We start from the raw sequence: 21,483 nt of genomic DNA, 5'->3' as shown, positions 1-21,483 counted from the left end.
GAAACGTTTCCCATTTGCTGCTGGACTCTACGTGACGGCCGTCACGTGGTGGTGCTGCTTTTGAATTTCAACATGGGTCCCTGATTCTCTTAACTACATAAAAAAGCTTGTTGACAAAAGTGTGTGTGCGCGAGGGTCTGTGGACGCAGGCAGGTGTGTGCAATTGAATGCTTACCCATTTACATTTGTGAGAGGGACAAACCAACTCCTTGTGGGCTGCAGGCTTACAACTGGTAGCCCCAGTAGCCAGGCAGAACCACAGTTAAGGAGAGAGAGGAAGTTGGTCCATTATTAGAGAAGAACCATGAGCATTTTGCCCTGCTACCTTCTTCCCCTCTCAGCCACAATCGGCCACGACCTCTCTATTAGGGTGGAGGGTGAACATTTCTTGGACCTCAGAAACTGAGGGATGTAGACCCAATATGTCCTCCAAGCGCCTAGAGACCTGGTGCCCAATCTGGCATGGTGTTTTTCAGCATACCCGACCAATCTGGTTGCAAGGCAGATTTTAACAGTACTGCTGAAAAGGGACTCCCAGGCATCCCTGAGGCCATCATTTGCATAGGCCCTGCCCTTCTCTTTATCCTGCTTCCCACAAAGCAACTCATCACTAGCAGCAGTATAGATTTGGAGGTGGTGAAGAATAATGACAGGGAGGCTGAAAAAGAGAAAGAAAAGTCCCAGAAGTCCTGCAGGCTTCCTTGCTAAATGCTGCTGGACATAGAGCGCACCTTCTTTACTGCAAGGCAAATACATTAAAAATGTTGAGGAGAGACAATTTAAAAATACATATTACATGACACAGGACTGGAACCTGCTTTATTACTTCAATTAGTCTTGAAAACAAAGAAGATTTCTCTCCTAAAAGCTGTTAAAAATATGGAATGCTTCACGAATTTGCGTGTCATCCTTGCGCAGGGGCCATGCTAATCTTCTCTGTATCGTTCCAATTTTAGTATATGTGCTGCCGAAGCGAGCACACTTTATTGATGAACTGACAATGTTTATAAACTCTCTAAATCTACAGTCTCTAGACATAGGGTGGCCTGGCAGAGATGCTCAGATGGCCAGTAAGCATTCAAATCTGAGCCAATGGCCAAAAATGTATGAAGAGTAGCAATCCATTATTCTTCACTGCATTCGTGGTCCAAGACTTCACACACCGTAAGTATGTAGATTATGCAAGGGTTGCAAAGGCTCATGGTTTGGGCTACAGACAAGGAGCATTGTGACATCACGCTGCCTGTGGAACTTTGATATTAAAGGCGAAACAGCTGCACAGTAGGTTAGGTGAAGTGCTCTGAGTGTGGAAAGGCAGCATGCTTGGGTCCCTGGACAAGGTGAGCCTACGACAAGGTGTCTGAATTTTAACCCGTATTGTAATATTAAACTCCTTTTTGTTGTACCCGCCTACTTACTAAGGAGTTCACAAGCTCAGCCCCACACAGACCTGGGGCTGATTATGTTAACGCAGACTATTTAAGAAACTGAGCCTGATCTAAAAGATTTTCTTGGATCAAGGACCATTTTGCCTACCTTTTAGGTCCTTCCTTCTCCTAAAGTCCTTTGTACAACTTAGGAAAACCTCACAGAACAGACTTTCATGAGGTCAGATGGGTTTCCTTGTACCTTCACACACACACACACGCTTTCTAGCCCTCTTAAGGACAAAAAGATGGGTGTGAATACATAGGGCCAGTGGCGCAATGGATAACGCGTCTGACTACGGATCAGAAGATTGTAGGTTTGACTCCTATCCGGCTCGGAAGGTTTGTAGGTCTCTTTTTCATTATGTTCCTGTGGTATTCTTATTTACCTCAGACTTGTTGTAGGTTCAATATTCTCCAGCAGGACTCATCCAGCAGTTGTTCCACGGTAGAGCTGCAGTAATAGGACCACGGCTAGTTAAACGTTTCCCATTTGCTGCTGGACTCTACGTGACGGCCGTCACGTGGTGGTGCTGCTTTTGAATTTCAACATGGGTCCCTGATTCTCTTAACTACATAAAAAAGCTTGTTGACAAAAGTGTGTGTGCGCGAGGGTCTGTGGACGCAGGCAGGTGTGTGCAATTGAATGCTTACCCATTTACATTTGTGAGAGGGACAAACCAACTCCTTGTGGGCTGCAGGCTTACAACTGGTAGCCCCAGTAGCCAGGCAGAACCACAGTTAAGGAGAGAGAGGAAGTTGGTCCATTATTAGAGAAGAACCATGAGCATTTTGCCCTGCTACCTTCTTCCCCTCTCAGCCACGATCGGCCACGACCTCTCTATTAGGGTGGAGGGTGAACATTTCTTGGACCTCAGAAACTGAGGGATGTAGACCCAATATGTCCTCCAAGCGCCTAGAGACCTGGTGCCCAATCTGGCATGGTGTTTTTCAGCATACCCGACCAATCTGGTTGCAAGGCAGATTTTAACAGTACTGCTGAAAAGGGACTCCCAGGCATCCCTGAGGCCATCATTTGCATAGGCCCTGCCCTTCTCTTTATCCTGCTTCCCACAAAGCAACTCATCACTAGCAGCAGTATAGATTTGGAGGTGGTGAAGAATAATGACAGGGAGGCTGAAAAAGAGAAAGAAAAGTCCCAGAAGTCCTGCAGGCTTCCTTGCTAAATGCTGCTGGACATAGAGCGCACCTTCTTTACTGCAAGGCAAATACATTAAAAATGTTGAGGAGAGACAATTTAAAAATACATATTACATGACACAGGACTGGAACCTGCTTTATTACTTCAATTAGTCTTGAAAACAAAGAAGATTTCTCTCCTAAAAGCTGTTAAAAATATGGAATGCTTCACGAATTTGCGTGTCATCCTTGCGCAGGGGCCATGCTAATCTTCTCTGTATCGTTCCAATTTTAGTATATGTGCTGCCGAAGCGAGCACACTTTATTGATGAACTGACAATGTTTATAAACTCTCTAAATCTACAGTCTCTAGACATAGGGTGGCCTGGCAGAGATGCTCAGATGGCCAGTAAGCATTCAAATCTGAGCCAATGGCCAAAAATGTATGAAGAGTAGCAATCCATTATTCTTCACTGCATTCGTGGTCCAAGACTTCACACACCGTAAGTATGTAGATTATGCAAGGGTTGCAAAGGCTCATGGTTTGGGCTACAGACAAGGAGCATTGTGACATCACGCTGCCTGTGGAACTTTGATATTAAAGGCGAAACAGCTGCACAGTAGGTTAGGTGAAGTGCTCTGAGTGTGGAAAGGCAGCATGCTTGGGTCCCTGGACAAGGTGAGCCTACGACAAGGTGTCTGAATTTTAACCCGTATTGTAATATTAAACTCCTTTTTGTTGTACCCGCCTACTTACTAAGGAGTTCACAAGCTCAGCCCCACACAGACCTGGGGCTGATTATGTTAACGCAGACTATTTAAGAAACTGAGCCTGATCTAAAAGATTTTCTTGGATCAAGGACCATTTTGCCTACCTTTTAGGTCCTTCCTTCTCCTAAAGTCCTTTGTACAACTTAGGAAAACCTCACAGAACAGACTTTCATGAGGTCAGATGGGTTTCCTTGTACCTTCACACACACACACACGCTTTCTAGCCCTCTTAAGGACAAAAAGATGGGTGTGAATACATAGGGCCAGTGGCGCAATGGATAACGCGTCTGACTACGGATCAGAAGATTGTAGGTTTGACTCCTATCCGGCTCGGAAGGTTTGTAGGTCTCTTTTTCATTATGTTCCTGTGGTATTCTTATTTACCTCAGACTTGTTGTAGGTTCAATATTCTCCAGCAGGACTCATCCAGCAGTTGTTCCACGGTAGAGCTGCAGTAATAGGACCACGGCTAGTTAAACGTTTCCCATTTGCTGCTGGACTCTACGTGACGGCCGTCACGTGGTGGTGCTGCTTTTGAATTTCAACATGGGTCCCTGATTCTCTTAACTACATAAAAAAGCTTGTTGACAAAAGTGTGTGTGCGCGAGGGTCTGTGGACGCAGGCAGGTGTGTGCAATTGAATGCTTACCCATTTACATTTGTGAGAGGGACAAACCAACTCCTTGTGGGCTGCAGGCTTGTGGAAAAGTAAATTTTGCCATGTTCTGTGTCCCTACGTGTCATCCATCATATGTTATGTATGCATGATTAAATATGCATATGCATTCCCCATGTTCGATTAATGACGCAATTACAGTTGTGTCCACCTCTAGTATGCCAGTTTCCAGTTCTCGTGAATACTACGAATATCAGGCCTATGTAAAGCTACGTTGCCACGTTTCTCAGTGTGCACGTTATTCTATTATAAAGTCCCCGTTTCTAGGCCTCAAAAGGGCCTGGACACCAGATTCAGCTCCTGTCTCCTGAAGCCTCGCTGAGGAGCGATACAGCCCCCACCTGTATCCTCGACCCTTCACTTACTTCCTGCCTTGCAGTGCCCGGCCCAGCCTGGCTCAGTCTCTGAGTCTGCCAAGAATATGTTATGATTCCAGTTATCAGTTCAGTCCTCCTTCTCTGCATTCCTAAGCTACTGAATCGCATCAATAGTTTCCGTCATTGTCTAGCCTTCACGTCTCCACGTTAGAGAAATACTGCATTTAATGGTCATTTAATATTCTTCATCACGCACTACATGTAGAATAATGCATGGTCCAGTCTTAGAATGAAGTTAGCCTTTCCCCTCCTAACTTCTAGTTTATATCAACATGTTCTCTAAACATCAGATACTAGATACTGTTTAGGTACATGTCGCCCTGACTCTCCAGACTTCAGTCTCTGCTCCTAGCACAGAGTTCATAGCCCCCAGCTTCTCCTAGTGATACGTCATTGCTAGTTTGCGCGCACCATCAGGTTAGAGGTCCCGGCTCCTTAGGTAGCCCCCTCCATGGTTTCCGCCCCATTCATGACATATTCTGTTACGTTTGCATCACATGTCCATGTATACGCCCAGTTACACCTACTTTCGCCCTTATCTTTCGCGACTGCTACGCGTCACGCCTTCTGCTCCACCCACTGCTACGCCTACTGCAATGTAATGCTATGTGTTTGCGTTATGTATATATGCTCATGTATTGTTATTAAAAGTCAGCGCGCTCATCCCAGATCCAGCCCCAGCAGCTGCTGGGCCCTGTCATCCTATTCCTATGCAGGTTGTCCTGTTCCTGTCCTTATGCTGTATTAAACCTGCAAAACTCCTACTACCTCGAATCTTGACTCTTATTTATTGAGCTATCTGTTATGATATATGTCTAGTCAAAAAGAGAGGTATTATTTATTTATTTACCACATAATGGCGCCCGAATAGGGACTTGCCCTTTCCCCACGCGTCGGTGAAGCCACGCCGACCCCCTGACCCTCTGCAGTCGTGACGGAACTCTTCTGTGCACCGGCAGATATTTCTGCTTCAAGTATCCCTCAGGCCCACGGAGGAGACGGAGGAGGCGGTCCAGCATCCAAACGAGACGGTGGAGGAACGCGGCGAGTCCCGACCAGAGCCCAAGCCGAGAGTCCAAGGTCCGAGGTATCCGGAGGTCCACCCGTAACTGAAGTCCGAAGTCGTCCGTCGTCGTAGCAGTCCAGTCCGATCCGAGGCCTTCCGTTCTTGCTGCCCGGTGAGTACCATTACTGGGGTAGTATCTAGACAGGGTCAATCTAAATTGACTCTGGTCCGTGGGTTGGTGGTACACAGACTCACAAACGAAGTGTTCACCTAGGTGGATACTGGTCTTGATGCGTCCCTTTATGGGACCGGTATGTTCCGTACTGTTTCAGCAGTGCATCCAGTAACTCTAGTCTGTTCCTTTCTCGAGAAATTCTTGTGTTTCTGTTCTCAGTATTCCAGGTAATATTCTGTCCGAACTGTTATGTTATGATGTTGTTCAATGTATTTCTAATGTCGTGGTATGCCTGAATTGTTCTCCAAATTGTTATTGTTTCTCGTGTATTGTATTGTGTTCCGATTCAAGTTTACAATGTCTCTCTTTTCGAGATTACGTCAGCTAAAAACTAGAAAAGGTTTGTTAGAAGAAGCAGTTCCTGTTCCGCCGAGGGACAGTCCAGGTCATTTTATGTATCAGAAGCATGGCATAAGCGCCATATTGTATCTAGATTTATGGGTAGAGTATACCAAACAGTTAGAAGAGAAGTATAGATGGCCCGTATCGGGTACATGGGATGCCGAGTGCATCATGCGAGTAGAAGAAGCATTATGGAAAAAGAAAGCCAGACAATCACAGAAAGATGCCATCGAGTTATGGCGCAAAGAAGCTCATAGAAGAACTGAAAAGGAAATCAGAAAGTCAGAATTAAGTAGAGAATCCTTAGAACGAGCACAAGAAAAAGAACTAATCGAGATAGGTGAACAAGTCAAAGCCGAACAGTCAGACAGACAGAGGCATGCCCTTATTAGGGGTGTGTATCCTCTCCTTGCCGAGGGCTTGCCAAAAGCGACCCCAGAGGCATCCAGTAATTTCCCGCCACCATTAGTTCCGACCAAGCTACGTCACAAACAGACCGCAGCTGATATTTTTATTTCGTCCTATTTGGACGACACAGTCCCAGAATATGCAAATCCTGTTCGCGCTCCGCCAGTCCCTGTAAATCAGGCACTTCCCGCTTCTCCAGACACCGGAGTACCTGTTACGGTACCCCCGGTCCAGTCCGTCATACAAGTCCAGCCTACATTTCCATTTCCCACTCTGCCAGGACGAAGAGCCTCAGTAGACCTAGACTCCAGTTTAGGGGCCGCAGGGGGAGGTACTCCTCAAACCCCGCCGCCACACAAGCGTTTAACGTTAGCCGAATTACATGCACAAGCGTCACAGCGTACGCCCAGACATCAGACTGTAGCAGAAATAAGAAAATCCCTTGCCGAATGCGGCTATGATCCAGTCCCAGGCGAGGATAATATGGTTTTATATTCATTCCGCGTAAGAAAGGTGGCCGAGTATCTAGTCACCTTACCGAATATGAAAGAAGATCTAGACAGAATATATCGTTTCATCCGTACAGGGGATGATCCAGAAAGTATTAGCGAGGCCATGTCTCAAAGGAAAGCCGAGATCCAGCTCATGATATTAAAGTTTCTGATCAATTGTCTAATAAGAGAACAAGATTACCCGTCTAAAGATCCGGCCGAAATGAAAATCCTGACAAGGTGGAGTGATAATATAGCCGAGGGTAAGCACAAGACCGTCGGTGCTATGGAGAGTATGTACAAGAAAATCCGTAGAGAAATAATAAAGATACACGAACAACGTAAAGCAGCACAAGTAAGCGAGAAAGAAAGTAACTCTGATACTGAAGAGGTAGAGGACGAGAATCCCGCCAGAATAGCGTATGTAGGAAAATCTAGATTTCCAGATCGCCATTTACGCCTAGAACACAAGTCTATTTCTCATTCTCCAGCACCAGAACAAGGTTCACTAGAACAAGTATTCCAAGCTACCGATCACATTCTGAAATCACGAATCGGTTACAGTGAGTTAAGTACCATGCATGAACAAGAACTAGCCCGATCAGCAGTCCGATGGATTACTGATTCTACCACTTTTCCAGACGAAATAGTGGCACAAATGTTTCTGAAAATGCCCCCAGCCGAACAACGACTGGTGGGTATGTATATGATTCAGCACCTCATTACTTTGTATGAGGGTCAACACTCTGATCCGGGTCCGTTACATGATATCCTGAACGAGTTACTCCAGTATAGATGGAAAGGTCTAGGTACCGACTTAATTAGTGTCATTCTAGAACAGCGTCACAAATATAGAACGTTTCTGAACCCACATTTTGTTCATGCCTCCCCCCCAGAAAGTAAACCATTTTACATGGAGAGACAGAATCCGTTACGAGAAGTCCACCCAGTTAAAGGAACGGGTGGCGAAATGCAGCGAGTGTTTGTATACACTCCAATAACAAAGATGGAACTCCTCGAGATGAAGAAATTAATTCCCTGTCATGACAAAGATCCAGCAGGGTTCCATAGAGAATTAAAAGACATGCTCCGTATGGGAGAATACACTTACCCAGATATCATTAAAATGTTAAAGGTCCTGCTGCCCGCAGGGGTGTATGAAAAGCTAAAGGAAAAAGAATGGGAGGTGGGAGAGAAAAAGATCGATTGGGCAGTTCTAGAAGCTGAAGACAAGGCACGAGTACCAGGTACCGGTCTTGGAGATAAATGTAAAGAATTACCAGAATTATTGATTCAAGTTTTACCTAGATTATTGACAACTAGAAAAGAAGACTGGGATGCAATCTCAGCCTGTAAACAGAAGCAAGAGGAGGATATTAGTGATTTTTATTCTAGATTTGAAAAATGTTTTAGCATCAACAGTGGCCTCAAGACAAGTAGTGAGTCATACCCTCACCTTTTTGTTACCAAATTAGTCGAGAATTCAAGCCCACCAATTAAAAATCGAGTTTTGAAAGTCGAAAGTACCTGGCAAGCTAATACTCCGTCCCAGATGTTGCAAATGCTTCAGTACCACCAGAATAGAATCAGGGAAGAGCAAGAACACGAAAGAAAACGTATGAAAGACACGAAAATGAAAGTACTAGTTGCACAATCTGTTCCTCAAGACAGTCAGAAGAGGGGTCCGAATCAAGCCAGTAATCCTGCAGCTCCCGTTAAAGGGAACTGCAATTATTGTAAACAGCCAGGTCATTTTATAAATGAGTGTGCAGTTCTGAAACACAACATAGCTACTGGTAAGACTAAAGAAAGACCACGTCCGCCTAGACAAGAACAAGTTTCACAGATTCCTCAGCCACAGAATGCACCACAGACAGTTACCGCACCGCAGCCTATTGCTGCAACACAGCATGTTACATCGCAGATGTACCAGTATGCACAGTCTGAGTATCCAGAGTACCAGCAGTATTCATGAAACAGCCTAGAGAGGGAGGTAGGCTTGCCTCTCATCGAGATACCTGTAGATCAAGAAGGTCCCTATGTTCACAGTCAAGTATTAGGGAAAGACAGAAAGTTTTTGATTGATACAGGGGCAAGTAGGACCACAATTAGTCATGCCGAAGTTCCAGGGGCTCCGCTCTCAGGCTCAAGAAATGTTTCCCTTGGATTTTCAGGAAAACCTATCGTAAATGAGATTTCAAAGCCAGTTACTCTAGAAGTAGGTCCATTGTCCCGTACTACTGATCTGTTACTTACTAAGTCATGTCCAGAAAATCTATTAGGCATTAAGACACTGAAAGAGTTAGGTGCAGTTATATGCTGTTCCCCAGAGGGAATACGATTGTTCCTACGTGACTTCAAGGGTCACTATGTATTACGAGATTTTGATCCAAGATTGTCTAATGTTCCGCAGCATTTATGGGCGCAAGGTCCAACTGATGTAGGTTACATGCAAATCACACCCTATCGTGTGACTCTCAAGCCAGGTGTAGTGTTACCACGAATCAGACAGTACAGATTGCCACCAGAGGCTGTAGCAGCCTTATCCAAAATTATTGACGAGCTCATTGCTCAAGGAGTGGTTGTAGAAACTGACTCCAATGTATGTAATTCTCCGATCATTCCAGTCATGAAACGTACTGATCCAAATGCACCCCCAGTATATCGATTAGTGATTGACCTACGAGAGCTTAATAAATGTATTATTCCTCAGTACCCAGTTGTCCCAGACATCTCTTCCCTATTAACGGCCATTGATTCCGAAGCCACGTTCTTCACTGTCATAGACCTCAAGAACGCATTTTTCAGTGTTCCTATTCATCCAGACAGCCAGTTCCTTTTCGGATTTTGTTTAAATGGAAGGAGCTATATGTTTACACGAGCTCCTCAAGGTTTCACAGAAAGTCCTAGTATTTACAGTCAAGCACTTAAGAGACAACTAGACAACATTCACATGCCAACTGACACTGCCCTGCTCCAGTATGTCGATGATCTACTGATCACAGCCCGTTCTGAACGTGCTTGCGAGCGAGCATCACTTACAGTTTTGTATTTCCTAGCCGAGATGGGGCACAAGGTGTCCCCTTCTAAGCTTCAATTCTGTGTCCAGCAAGTGGTCTACTTAGGACACTTACTGTCCAAGAGGGGTAGGCAGTTGACACCAGACCGTATCCAGTTAATAGCGAGTCTTCCTCAGCCCAAGACCCAGAAGGAGGTACGTGCTTTTATCGGCCTCACTTCTTACTGCAGACAATGGATTCCCCAGTATGCATTTCTAGCCAAGCCACTGATACAGTTAACGACACAGGAGGCAGCCGTATCGACTGTCCTCCCTTGGACATCTGAACATACACTTAGTTTCAATGAGTTAAAGAAAGCCCTATGCCAAGCTCCAGTTCTAGCAACACCGAACTACAGTAAGCCTTTTACACTTTTCGTTACTGAACGTGAAGGTACAGCATTATCTGTTCTCACACAAGATCAAGCAGGACAATACAAGCCCTGTGCTTATTTTTCGAGCACATTAGATCCTGTAGCCCAGGCTCTGCCTGCGTGCCTCAAGTCAGTTGCAGCCACAGCACTAGCTATCAGACAAAGTGATTCCATAGTCTTAGGACATACCTTGACAGTACAAGTTCCACACTCTGTGGAAGTTCTTTTAAACCGAACACAAACTCAGCACTTGACAATTGCACGTTTAACAGGTTATGAATTGACACTGTTCCAGCCACACATAGAAATCAGACGCTGCAACATCCTGAATCCTGCTACACTGTTACCATCAGTTAATTCAAATCCAGCCACACATGATTGCGTGGAAGTAGTTAACATTACGACAAAGCCAAGACAAGATCTGACAGATACTCCGTTACCAGACCCCGACCTGACACTTTATGTGGATGGTTCATGTATGAGAACAAGTACAGGAGAACTAGTCGCCGCGTATGCAGTGACTACTGACACTGAAGTTATAGAGACACACCGTATTGATACCCTGTCCGCTCAAGCAGCAGAGCTAGTTGCTCTGACACAAGCCTGTATACACGCCAAGAACTTGAGAGTTAATGTTTACACAGATTCACGTTACGCATTTGGAGTTGTACACGACTTCGGAGTGCTCTGGCAGGAGAGAGGTTTCATGACTTCTCATGGAACCAAGATTCAGCATGGTCTCCTTATTCAAGCTCTGTTAGATGCCATACACTTGCCGACATCTATTGCTATCATGAAGTGCAAAGCACATACGAAAGTTACTGACATTATTTCTCAAGGTAATGATCTAGCAGATCGCACAGCCAAGCTTACAGCACAGACTCCAGACATTCCAGTTAATCAGACACATACTCCAGATCCGACTACATGTATGACAGTTAAGGACCCTACACAAGATGTCATAGATATCCAGTTACATGCTACTCCTGAAGAAATCAAGAAATGGTCCGAACAAGGAGGGGTCCAGACAGATCAAGGATGGTTAACGAAGGGTAGAGCCACATGGTTTCTCCCCGACTCTATGGTTCAAGTCATTATTAATACCGCACATAGTCCAGCACATTTAGGAGAAAAAGCTATGTTAGACAGTATCCAGAACATTTGGTTCAACAAGCATTTACGAGCTGCAGCTAAGCAGAAAGTCCGTACCTGTATGATATGTTGTCAGTTTAATCCAGGTAAAAGTGTCCCGGTGGAACAAGGTGGTTTCCAGCCCCCTGACCACCCTTTTGAAGTCCTCCAGATGGATTATATTCAGATGGAGCGATGTCGAGGTTTCAAGTATGTCCTTGTAGTTGTATGCGCTTTGTCCAGGTGGACAGAAGCATATCCAGTCCCAGATTACACAGCCGCGACCACTGCCAAGCAGTTGGTTCGTGAGTTCTTCCCCCGTTATGGACTCCCTAGAGTCGTATATTCTGACAACGGCCAGCCATTCTCATCTGAACTCATGAAGCATGTTTCCCTTTTGCTAGGGTACCAGTGGAAGTTCCATTGTGTACGCCATCCTGAAGCAGCCGGTCTCGTAGAGAGACATAACCAGACCCTGAAAATCCGTATTGCAAAAGTGTGTAAAGAAAAAGGTGTGGACTGGCTAGTAGCTCTGCCAGTCGCTTTGTTTTATATGCGCATGGTCGCACATTCCAGATCAGGTCTGTCCCCGTATGAGGTCGTATTCGGCCGCCCCCCTAATATGTGGGGTACTCCTAGACCCCGAAGTATTACCGATGTTTTAAGTAATATGCTGACAGATTACCTAGCTTCCTTGATGTCTGCCCTCAACTCATGTCGTTCACAGGTTGCTGCCGCATTTCCAGACAATACCGAGGTGGCACCGCATGAAATCGTTCCAGGATCCATGGTGATGGTCCGCAACTTTGACAGATCAAGTCCGCTGGAGCCTCGTTGGAAAGAGCCCCGACAGGTCCTCCTCACCACCCGTACAGCCGTGAAGTTGGAAGGACGCAAAGGCTGGGTGCACCTTTCTCATGTCAAACTTTTTAATGGACTGAAACCCGTCTTAAAGAACATTTCCCAGGATTTGAAGGATTGCCAAAGCATTGTTCTCAAGGACTGTCCCGCAAAAGACATTGCTACAACCCCTCCCCTGTTAGAGAAAACTCCGCAGCAGGAGTATAAACAGAAATTAAGGTCTAGTAAAATAAGTCAGTCAGTTTGATTGTCTAAGTCCTCCCCTAGGTGAAACGGTTAGACTGTTTCTGACATGTATAAAATAGACCCCCATAGTGAGAGAGTTAGTCAAAACTCAATCCGATGTATCGTTTTTCTATGTTTCATATTGTTTCTCAGCCTTATGATTTCCTGCACCAGTTATGCATTTTTCTTGTATTTCCCAGTTCTTCATGTAAATAAGTCTGCTAATGCTACAGTAGAGCACACGTTTAGTGATCTGCCTCCTCATGAACTCTCTTACCGCCTCGCCATGCGAAATAACTCATTTATCCGCATGTTACATTACTCACACCAGACCAGCAATGCCACTAATTGTTGGGTGTGTGGTCGACTCCCCCCTTTCCAGACACCGAAGGGAGTTCTGCCACTTTTTCCTTACCCATTTTCACATAATGGTTCGTGTGGAGCATGGTCCACGTTAACGTCATCCTCAACAGATATGTTTTTTCTTAACAGTACATGTTTTCCAGACAAGCAAGGTCTTCCCCACAGAACAGGGTTAGATCTAGAAAATGAAGTGTATAATTTAGGTAATTATTCTTCGAATTTCATGGTCCTGAATGTTCAGTCTGATACTACTCCAGACTTACCTGCTATTTCAGTACTGCCAGTCAAAGGCGAATTATGTGTCCGAAATAATGGTTCCGTACATGTAGGACATAGTGATTGTACTACTATTGTCAAGTATAGTGACAGTGGGAAATCTATTTTTAAAGCTTCACGTCATTCTTATTTTATTTGTGGTCAAACCGCATATGTTCGTCTACCCCTCGATTGGGAGGGAACCTGTTACATTGCCTTCCTACTGCCACCAGTTTTTCTAGCCCCACCTGATTATCATAGAAATACACATCTAGTACACATTAGACATAGAAGGGAGTCCCCAATTGTCGATCAAACTGAAACTACTCTAGAACAGTATCAAGACTTTAATAAAGGTTTCTTCTTCTTTATAGGACCTGTCCAGAATAGTAAGTTAATACGTAGGTTAACCAGAACCCTCGAAGCTGTAGTAAATGAGACTGCCTCTGCTCTAAGTAACTTAACTGAAGAGCAATCTGCTATGAGATTTGTCGTTTTACAGAATCGTCTCGTCCTTGACGTCATACTGGCCGATAGGGGCGGGGCCTGTAGAGTCATCGGATCTAGTTGCTGCATTTTCATTCCAAATAACGCGCCGTCTGTTTATTCAGCTATAACCAGACTCCATAAAATTGCCCATCTGTTACACCAAGATCCAGGCACCTGGACGTGGTCCGGTTGGTTCTGGAATATAATTTCCGCCTGGGGATGGAAAGTCTTGTCCTTTCTAGGTATTGCAGTAGCGATCATATTCAGCTGCTGCCTCTGTATACAATGTGGCCCTGCGATTTGCGGCATTTGTGCTACCTCTTGTATTCCTAGTCCCAAGCCCCGTTCTAAATCCCGTTCCAGGATAATTCGAGACGAGCAAATGATACTGTATGAAATGATAGACGGTATCATGAATATTGATGTTTCCTGATGGAAACGTAGTGACAAGGAGGGAATGTGGAAAAGTAAATTTTGCCATGTTCTGTGTCCCTACGTGTCATCCATCATATGTTATGTATGCATGATTAAATATGCATATGCATTCCCCATGTTCGATTAATGACGCAATTACAGTTGTGTCCACCTCTAGTATGCCAGTTTCCAGTTCTCGTGAATACTACGAATATCAGGCCTATGTAAAGCTACGTTGCCACGTTTCTCAGTGTGCACGTTATTCTATTATAAAGTCCCCGTTTCTAGGCCTCAAAAGGGCCTGGACACCAGATTCAGCTCCTGTCTCCTGAAGCCTCGCTGAGGAGCGATACAACCCCCACCTGTATCCTCGACCCTTCACTTACTTCCTGCCTTGCAGTGCCCGGCCCAGCCTGGCTCAGTCTCTGAGTCTGCCAAGAATATGTTATGATTCCAGTTATCAGTTCAGTCCTCCTTCTCTGCATTCCTAAGCTACTGAATCGCATCAATAGTTTCCGTCATTGTCTAGCCTTCACGTCTCCACGTTAGAGAAATACTGCATTTAATGGTCATTTAATATTCTTCATCACGCACTACATGTAGAATAATGCATGGTCCAGTCTTAGAATGAAGTTAGCCTTTCCCCTCCTAACTTCTAGTTTATATCAACATGTTCTCTAAACATCAGATACTAGATACTGTTTAGGTACATGTCGCCCTGACTCTCCAGACTTCAGTCTCTGCTCCTAGCACAGAGTTCATAGCCCCCAGCTTCTCCTAGTGATACGTCATTGCTAGTTTGCGCGCACCATCAGGTTAGAGGTCCCGGCTCCTTAGGTAGCCCCCTCCATGGTTTCCGCCCCATTCATGACATATTCTGTTACGTTTGCATCACATGTCCATGTATACGCCCAGTTACACCTACTTTCGCCCTTATCTTTCGCGACTGCTACGCGTCACGCCTTCTGCTCCACCCACTGCTACGCCTACTGCAATGTAATGCTATGTGTTTGCGTTATGTATATATGCTCATGTATTGTTATTAAAAGTCAGCGCGCTCATCCCAGATCCAGCCCCAGCAGCTGCTGGGCCCTGTCATCCTATTCCTATGCAGGTTGTCCTGTTCCTGTCCTTATGCTGTATTAAACCTGCAAAACTCCTACTACCTCGAATCTTGACTCTTATTTATTGAGCTATCTGTTATGATATATGTCTAGTCAAAAAGAGAGGTATTATTTATTTATTTACCACAGGCTTACAACTGGTAGCCCCAGTAGCCAGGCAGAACCACAGTTAAGGAGAGAGAGGAAGTTGGTCCATTATTAGAGAAGAACCATGAGCATTTTGCCCTGCTACCTTCTTCCCCTCTCAGCCACGATCGGCCACGACCTCTCTATTAGGGTGGAGGGTGAACATTTCTTGGACCTCAGAAACTGAGGGATGTAGACCCAATATGTCCTCCAAGCGCCATAGAGACCTGGTGCCCAATCTGGCATGGTGTTTTTCAGCATACCGGACCAATCTGGTTGCAAGGCAGATTTTAACAGTACTGCTGAAAAGGGACTCCCAGGCATCCCTGAGGCCATCATTTCTCTTTATCCTGCTTCCCACAAAGCAACTCATCACTAGCAGCAGTATAGATTTGGAGGTGGTGAAGAATAATGACAGGGAGGCTGAAAAAGAGAAAGAAAAGTCCCAGAAGTCCTGCAGGCTTCCTTGCTAAATGCTGCTGGACATAGAGCGCACCTTCTTTACTGCAAGGCAAATACATTAAAAATGTTGAGGAGAGACAATTTAAAAATACATATTACATGACACAGGACTGGAACCTGCTTTATTATTTCAATTAGTCTTGAAAACAAAGAAGATTTCTCTCCTAAAAGCTGTTAAAAATATGGAACGCTTCACGAATTTGCGTGTCATCCTTGCGCAGGGGCCATGCTAATCTTCTCTGTATCGTTCCAATTTAAGTATATGTGCTGCCGAAGCGAGCACACTTTATTGATGAACTGACAATGTTTATAAACTCTCTAAATCTACAGTCTCTAGACATAGGGTGGCCTGGCAGAGATGCTCAGATGGCCAGTAAGCATTCAAATCTGAGCCAATGGCCAAAAATGTATGAAGAGTAGCAATCCATTATTCTTCACTGCATTCGTGGTCCAAGACTTCACACACCGTAAGTATGTAGATTATGCAAGGGTTGCAAAGGCTCATGGTTTGGGCTACAGACAAGGAGCATTGTGACATCACGCTGCCTGTGGAACTTTGATATTAAAGGCGAAACAGCTGCACAGTAGGTTAGGTGAAGTGCTCTGAGTGTGGAAAGGCAGCATGCTTGGGTCCCTGGACAAGGTGAGCCTACGACAAGGTGTCTGAATTTTAACCAGTATTGTAATATTAAACTCCTTTTTGTTGTACCCGCCTACTTACTAAGGAGTTCACAAGCTCAGCCCCACACAGACCTGGGGCTGATTATGTTAACGCAGACTATTTAAGAAACTGAGCCTGATCTAAAAGATTTTCTTGGATCAAGGACCATTTTGCCTACCTTTTAGGTCCTTCCTTCTCCTAAAGTCCTTTGTACAACTTAGGAAAATCTCACAGAACAGACTTTCATGAGGTCAGATGGGTTTCCTTGTACCTTCACACACACACACACACGCTTTCTAGCCCTCTTAAGGACAAAAAGATAGGTGCGAATACATAGGGCCAGTGGCGCAATGGATAACGCGTCTGACTACGGATCAGAAGATTGTAGGTTCGACTCCTATCTGGCTCGGAAGGGTTGTAGGTCTCTTTTTCATTATGTTCCTGTGGTATTCCTATTTACCTCAGACTTAATGCAGGTTCAATATTCTCCAGCAGGACTCATCCACCAGTTGTTCCACGGTAGAGCTGCAGTAATAGGACCACGGCTAGTTAAACGTTTCCCATTTGCTGCTGGACTCTACATGACGGCCGTCACGTGGTGTGCTGCTTTTGTATTTCAACATGGGTCCCTGATTCTCTTAACTACATAAAAAAGCTTGTTGACAAAAGTGTGTGTGCGCGCGAGGGTCTGTGGACGCAGGCAGGTGTGTGCAATTGAATGCTTACCCATTTACATTTGTGAGAGGGACAAACCAACTCCTTGTGGGCTGCAGGCTTACAACTGGTAGCCCCAGTAGCCAGGCAGAACTACAGTTAAGGAGAGAGAGGAAGTTGGTCCATTATTAGAGAAGAACCATGAGCATCTTTCCCTGCTACCTTCTTCCCCTCTCAGCCACGATCGGCCAAGACCTCTCTATTAGGGCGGAGGGTGAACATTTCTTGGACCTCAGAAACTTAGGGATGTAGACCCAATATGTCCTCCAAGCGCCTAGAGACCTGGTGCCCAATCTAGCATGGTGTTTTTCAGCATACCCGACCAATCTGGTTGCAAGGCAGATTTTAACAGTACTGCTGAAAAGGGACTCCCAGGCATCCCTGAGGCCATCATTTGCATAGGCCCTGCCCTTCTCTTTATCCTGCTTCCCACAAAGCAACTCATCACTAGCAGCAGTATAGATTTGGAGGTGGTGAAGAATAATGACAGGGAGGCTGAAAAAGAGAAAGAAAAGTCCCAGAAGTCCTGCAGGCTTCCTTGTAAAATGCTGCTGGACATAGAGCGCACCTTCTTTACTGCAAGGTAAATACATAAAAAATGTTGAGGAGAGACAATTTAAAAATACATATTACATGACAAAGGACTGGAACCTGCTTTATTATTTCAATAAGTCTTGAAAACAAAGAAGATTTCTCTCCTAAAAGCTGTTAAAAATATGGAACGCTTCACGAATTTGCGTGTCATCCCTGCGCAGGGGAAATGCTAATCTTCTCTGTATCGTTCCAATTTTAGTATATGTGCTGCCGAAGCGAGCACACTTTATTGATGAACTGACAATGTTTATAAACTCTCTAAATCCACAGTCTCTAGACATAGGGTGGGCTGGCAGAGATGCTCAGATGGCCAGTAAGCATTCAAATCTGAGCCAATGGGCAAAAATGTATGAAGAGTAGCAATCCATTATTCTTCACTGCATTCGTGGTCCAAGACTTCACACACCGTAAGTATGTAGATTATGCCAGGGTTGCAAAGGCTCATGGTTTGGGCTACAGACAAGGAGCATTGTGACATCACGCTGCCTGTGGAACTTTGATATTAAAGGCGAAACAGCTGCACAGTAGGTTAGGTGAAGTGCTCTGAGTGTGGAAAGGCAGCATGCTTGGGTCCCTGGACAAGGTGAGCCTACGACAAGGTGTCTGAATTTTAACCCCTATTGTAATATTAAACTCCCTTTTGTTGTACCCGCCTACTTACTAAGGAGTTCACAAGCTCAGCCCCACACAGACCTGGAGCTGATTATGTTAACCCAGAGTATTTAAGAAACTGAGCCTGATCTAAAAGATTTTCTTGGATCTAGGACCATTTTGCCTAGCTTTTAGGTCCTTCCTTCTCCTAAAGTCCTTTGTACAACTTAGGAAAACCTCACAGAACAGACTTTCAGGAGGTCAGATGGGTTTTCTTGTGCCTTCACACACACACACACACACACACACACACACACACACACACACAAACGCTTTCTAGCCCTCTTAAGGACAAAAAGATAGGTGCGAGTACATAGGGCCAGTGGTGCAATGGATAACGCGTCTGACTACGGATCAGAAGATTGTAGGTTTGACTCCTATCTGGCTCAGAAGGGTTGTAGGTCTCTTTTTCATTATGTTCCTGTGGTATTCTTATTTACCTCAGACTTGTTGTAGGTTCAATATTCTCCAGCAGGACTCATCCAGCAGTTGTTCCACGGTAGAGCTGCAGTAATAGGACCACGGCTAGTTAAACGTTTCCCATTTGCTGCTGGACTCTACGTGACGGCCGTCACGTGGTGGTGCTGCTTTTGAATTTCAACATGGGTACCTGATTCTCTTAACTACATAAAAAAGCTTGTTGACAAAAGTGTGTGTGCGCGAGGGTCTGTGGACGCAGGCAGGTGTGTGCAATTGAATGCTTACCCATTTACATTTGTGAGAGGGACAAACCAACTCCTTGTGGGCTGCAGGCTTACAACTGGTAGCCCCAGTAGCCAGGCAGAACCACAGTTAAGGAGAGAGAGGAAGTTGGTCCATTATTAGAGAAGAACCATGAGCATTTTGCCCTGCTACCTTCTTCCCCTCTCAGCCACGATCGGCCACGACCTCTCTATTAGGGTGGAGGGTGAACATTTCTTGGACCTTAGAAACTGAGGGATGTAGACCCAATATGTCCTCCAAGCGCCTAGAGACCTGGTGCCCAATCTGGCATGGTGTTTTTCAGCATCCCCGACCAATCTGGTTGCAAGGCAGATTTTAACAGTACTGCTGAAAAGGGACTCCCAGGCATCCCTGAGGCCATCATTTGCATAGGCCCTGCCCTTCTCTTTATCCTGCTTCCCACAAAGCAACTCATCACTAGCAGCAGTATAGATTTGGAGGTGGTGAAGAATAATGACAGGGAGGCTGAAAAAGAGAAAGAAAAGTCCCAGAAGTCCTGCAGGCTTCCTTGTAAAATGCTGCTGGACATAGAGCGCACCTTCTTTACTGCAAGGCAAATACATTAAAAATGTTGAGGAGAGACAATTTAAAAATACATATTACATGACACAGGACTGGAACCTGCTTTATTATTTCAATAAGTCTTGAAAACAAAGAAGATTTCTCTCCTAAAAGCTGTTAAAAATATGAAACGCTTCACGAATTTGCGTGTCATCCTTGCGGAGGGGCCATGCTAATCTTCTCTGTATCGTTCCAATTTTAGTATATGTGCTGCCGAAGCGAGCACACTTTATTGATGAACTGACAATGTTTATAAACTCTCTAAATCCACAGTCTCTAGACATAGGGTGGCCTGGCAGAGATGCTCAGATGGCCAGTAAGCATTCAAATCTGAGCCAATGGGCAAAAATGTATGAAGAGTAGCAATCCATTATTCTTCACTGCATTCGTGGTCCAAGACTTCACACACCGTAAGTATGTAGATTATGCCAGGGTTGCAAAGGCTCATGGTTTGGGCTACAGACAAGGAGCATTGTGACATCACGCTGCCTGTGGAACTTTGATATTAAAGGCGAAACAGCTGCACAGTAGGTTAGGTGAAGTGCTCTGAGTGTGGAAAGGCAGCATGCTTGGGTCCCTGGACAAGGTGAGCCTACGACAAGGTGTCTGAATTTTAACCCCTATTGTAATATTAAACTCCCTTTTGTTGTACCCGCCTACTTACTAAGGAGTTCACAAGCTCAGCCCCACACAGACCTGGAGCTGATTATGTTAACCCAGAGTATTTAAGAAACTGAGCCTGATCTAAAAGATTTTCTTGGATCTAGGACCATTTTGCCTAGCTTTTAGGTCCTTCCTTCTCCTAAAGTCCTTTGTACAACTTAGGAAAACCTCACAGAACAGACTTTCAGGTGGTCAGATGGGTTTCCTTGTGCCTTCACACACACACACACACACACACACACACGCTTTCTAGCCCTCTTAAGGACAAAAAGATGGGTGTGAATACATAGGGCCAGTGGCACAATGGATAACGTGTCTGACTATGGATCAGAAGATTGTAGGTTCGACTCCTATCTGGCTCGGAAGGTTTGTAGGTCTCTTTTTCATTATGTTCTTGTGGTATTCTTATTTACCTCAGACTTGTTGTAGGTTCAATATTCTCCAGCAGGACTCATCCAGCAGTTGTTCCACGGTAGAGCTGCAGTAATAGGACCACGGCTAGTTAAACGTTTCCTATTTGCTGCTGGACTCTACGTGACGGCCATCACGTGGTGGTGCTGCTTTTGAATTTCAACATGGGTCCCTGATTCTCTTAACTACATAAAAAAGCTTGTTGACAAAAGTGTGTGTGCGCGAGGGTCTTTGGACGCAGGCAGGTGTGTGCAATTGAATGCTTACCCATTTACATTTGTGAGAGGGACAAACCAACTCCTTGTGGGCTGCAGGCTTACAACTGGTAGCCCCAGTAGCCAGGCAGAACCACAGTTAAGGAGAGAGAGGAAGTTGGTCCATTATTAGAGAAGAACCATGAGCATTTTGCCCTGCTACCTTCTTCCCCTCTCAGCCACGATCGGCCACGACCTCTCTATTAGGGTGGAGGGTGAACATTTCTTGGACCTCAGAAACTGAGGGATGTAGACCCAATATGTCCTCCAAGTGCCTAGAGACCTGGTGCCCAATCTGGCATGGTGTTTTTCAGCATACCGGACCAATCTGGTTGCAAGGCAGATTTTAACAGTACTGCTGAAAAGGGACTCCCAGGCATCCCTGAGGCCATCATTTCTCTTTATCCTGCTTCCCACAAAGCAACTCATCACTAGCAGCAGTATAGATTTGGAGGTGGTGAAGAATAATGACAGGGAGGCTGAAAAAGAGAAAGAA

General features: G+C 45.1%; 7 non-coding genes across 7 annotated transcripts; 2 read left to right on the top strand and 5 right to left on the bottom strand.

The window, feature by feature from the left end:
• Positions 1–873: 873 nt before the first annotated feature.
• Positions 874–980, bottom strand: LOC144764802 (U6 spliceosomal RNA). Its single transcript, XR_013596832.1, has one exon. It is a non-coding gene; the product is annotated as a U6 spliceosomal RNA (small nuclear RNA).
• A 1,799-nt stretch (positions 981–2,779) lies between these two features.
• LOC144764801 (U6 spliceosomal RNA) lies at positions 2,780–2,886 on the bottom strand. The gene has a single exon (XR_013596831.1). It is a non-coding gene; the product is annotated as a U6 spliceosomal RNA (small nuclear RNA).
• A 13,045-nt stretch (positions 2,887–15,931) lies between these two features.
• On the bottom strand, positions 15,932–16,038 carry LOC144764896 (U6 spliceosomal RNA). Its single transcript, XR_013596922.1, has one exon. It is a non-coding gene; the product is annotated as a U6 spliceosomal RNA (small nuclear RNA).
• Positions 16,039–16,752: 714 nt separating this feature from the next.
• On the top strand, positions 16,753–16,825 carry TRNAR-ACG (transfer RNA arginine (anticodon ACG)). The gene has a single exon. It is a non-coding gene; the product is annotated as a tRNA-Arg (tRNA).
• Positions 16,826–17,840: 1,015 nt separating this feature from the next.
• LOC144765284 (U6 spliceosomal RNA) lies at positions 17,841–17,947 on the bottom strand. Its single transcript, XR_013597287.1, has one exon. It is a non-coding gene; the product is annotated as a U6 spliceosomal RNA (small nuclear RNA).
• A 1,831-nt stretch (positions 17,948–19,778) lies between these two features.
• LOC144765222 (U6 spliceosomal RNA) lies at positions 19,779–19,885 on the bottom strand. Its single transcript, XR_013597228.1, has one exon. It is a non-coding gene; the product is annotated as a U6 spliceosomal RNA (small nuclear RNA).
• A 726-nt stretch (positions 19,886–20,611) lies between these two features.
• On the top strand, positions 20,612–20,684 carry TRNAH-AUG (transfer RNA histidin (anticodon AUG)). The gene has a single exon. It is a non-coding gene; the product is annotated as a tRNA-His (tRNA).
• Positions 20,685–21,483: the final 799 nt, after the last annotated feature.

This window comes from Lissotriton helveticus, chromosome 6 (genome assembly GCF_964261635.1).
Source record: "Lissotriton helveticus chromosome 6, aLisHel1.1, whole genome shotgun sequence".
Classification (NCBI taxonomy): Eukaryota; Metazoa; Chordata; class Amphibia; order Caudata; family Salamandridae; genus Lissotriton; species Lissotriton helveticus.
This window is presented reverse-complemented; position numbering and strand designations above follow the sequence as displayed.